General features: G+C 49.2%; 1 protein-coding gene across 1 annotated transcript in view; it reads left to right on the top strand.

Moving 5' to 3' along the window:
- LOC125041963 overlaps positions 1–2,500 on the top strand; it is a 9,769-nt gene that overhangs the window by 3,893 nt on the left and 3,376 nt on the right. The window lies entirely within an intron of this gene.

Below are 2,500 nucleotides of genomic sequence, written 5' to 3'. Positions count from 1 at the left end.
TTTCTCTTCTTGAATTTTGCGCGATATTTAAAGCACAAAAGGAATTAGCGCAAATCATGTCACGGGTGGCAACGCGATCCAAGTTACCAACCCTCGCTATTTTGCATATCACTTCGCCCGTATTTTGGCGAAGGGGAAATCGAAGCGAAATATGCCACCGTGGCTCCTGAGTACCTTCTACCTTGTACATTGTTCTGTCCGTGAGGTCCGTGGCGTGGAGACTGACGAAGAAGAAGAAAAAATCAAGGAAAATGATTACAAAGGATTGTGAAAGCCTTTCCTCTCGCTCCTCCGCTCTATGAGCCGGTCGAGTGCGCATGCGCTGAAGCCTGGTCGAGTGACGTCAAGGTTCCCCACACTCAGTGTCTTCTCGTCCCGTTCAAAGGTTGGTGAGTGTCTTCTATTCCTTAAAGAGAACCGAACATTTTTCCCCTCTCTGGATGTTGTGAATCCGTCAAATCGAGGAATAAATAATCGTCTGATAATATGACGCAAAATCTTTACTCCATTTTGATTGATAATTCAACGGGAAAGAAGCTCAGAAAGAAAAAAATTGGTGAGGTAATGTTTTGAAGAATTTCCTGACATCAGTTTTCCATCCAACCTCGGGGATTTTGGACGAGCTGCGTTCCTGCTGGCTGGTCTAGGGGTCGAGTGGGACATTGCACCGAATTCCTACTTATTCGTGCTCGTCTTGAAAGAAAATGGTGTTTATTCAGGGCATTTCCTTGTCAGAGTGGCTGCAGCGTGTGGGTTTTGACGTCAGATTTTGAAAGCCTTCCGTTACACTGTGATTCTGAATGAAATGAATGAAATGGGTGTCTTAGTGATTCCGGGTGATCCAGGAAAGGGAGATTCAAAGGAGAAGAATATACTAATGGAGGATTTTAGCCGAGCAGACGTTGACCAGTCGCGCCGTCCATGAATGTGGTAGGATGTGAGGAGACTTCCGGAGTAAGAAGGACAGGCGGGGAGAGGTGGTGGGGGGGAGGGGGGAGAAAGATACAGTGGTGCGATGAATAACTTTTCCTTATGCACGCTTGACGCTCTTTTTTTTTTTTTATTGTATGCTTGCTTGCTGATATCGATATATTTTGTTATTTCTCTCTCCCTCCCTTTGTTTTCCTTTCCTTTGCCGCTTCTTTCCATCGTCTCTCCTTCCTTCATTCATTCCTTTCTCCTTCTCTTTCTCATTTCTTCTCTCCTTTTTCCCATATCTTTCTCCCTTTCCCTTTCCTTCCACCTTTTTTCTGTTTTCCTTCTCCATCTTATGTCTTCTCTCTCTCTTTTTTCTTTCCTTCTCCCCTCCGCCTTTTTTCTTTGTTTCAATCCATCTATCTTTTCCCTTCTTCCTCCCCATCTGTATTTTCCCTTCTCCCTCTCCATTTACCTTATCCTTTCACCTTCTCATTCTCTCTCCTCCCTCTCATTTCCTCTCCTTCTCCCTCTCATTCCTTCTCATTCTCTCTCCTTCTCCTTCTCCCTCTCATTCCCTCTCATTCTCCTCCCTCTCATTCCCTCTCCTTCTCCCTCTCATTCCATCTCCTTCTCCCTCTTATTCCCTCTCCTTCTCTCTCTCATTCCTTCTCCTTCTCCCTCTCATTCCCTCTCCTTCTTCCTCTCATTCCCTCTCATTCCCTCTCCTCCTCCCTCTCATTCCCTCTCCTCCTCCCTCTCATTCCCTCTCATTCCCTCTCCTCCTCCCTCTCATTCCCTCTCCTTATCCCTCTCATTCCCTCTCCTCCTCCCTCTCATTCCCTCTCCTTATCCCTCTCCTCCTCCCTCTCATTCCCTCTCCTCCTCCCTCTCATTCCCTCTCCTCCTCCCTCTCATTCCCTCTCCTCCTCCTCCCTCTCATTCCCTCTCCTTATCCCTCTCCTCCTCCCTCTCATTCCCTCTCCTCCTCCTCCTTCTCATCCCCTCTCCTCCTCCTCCCTCTCATTCCCTCTCCTTATCCCTCTCATTCCCTCTCCTCCTCCCTCTCATTCCCTCTCCTCCTCCCTCTCATTCCCTCTCCTTATCCCTCTCCTCCTCCCTCTCATTCCCTCTCCTCCTCCCTCTCATTCCCTCTCCTCCTCCTCCCTCTCATTCCCTCTCCTTATCCCTCTCATCCCCTCTCCTCCTCCTCCCTCTCATTCCCTCTCCTTATCCCTCTCATTCCCTCTCCTCCTCCTCCTTCTCATCCCCTCTCCTCCTCCTCCCTCTCATTCCCTCTCCTTATCCCTCTCATTCCCTCTCCTCCTCCTCCTTCTCATCCCCTCTCATTCCCTCTCCTTCTCCCTCTCATTCCCTCTCCTTCTCTCTCTCATTCCTTCTCCTTCTCCCTCTCATTCCCTCTCCTTCTTCCTCTCATTCCCTCTCCTTATCCCTCTCATTCCCTCTCATTCCCTCTCCTCCTCCCTCTCATTCCCTCTCATTCCCTCTCCTCCTCCCTCTCATTCCCTCTCCTCCCTCTCATTCCCTCTCCTCCTCCTTCTTCTCATCCCCTCTCCTCCTCCTC

The sequence above is a fragment of the Penaeus chinensis genome, chromosome 31 (assembly GCF_019202785.1).
Source record: "Penaeus chinensis breed Huanghai No. 1 chromosome 31, ASM1920278v2, whole genome shotgun sequence".
NCBI lineage: Eukaryota > Metazoa > Arthropoda > Malacostraca > Decapoda > Penaeidae > Penaeus > Penaeus chinensis.
This window is presented reverse-complemented; position numbering and strand designations above follow the sequence as displayed.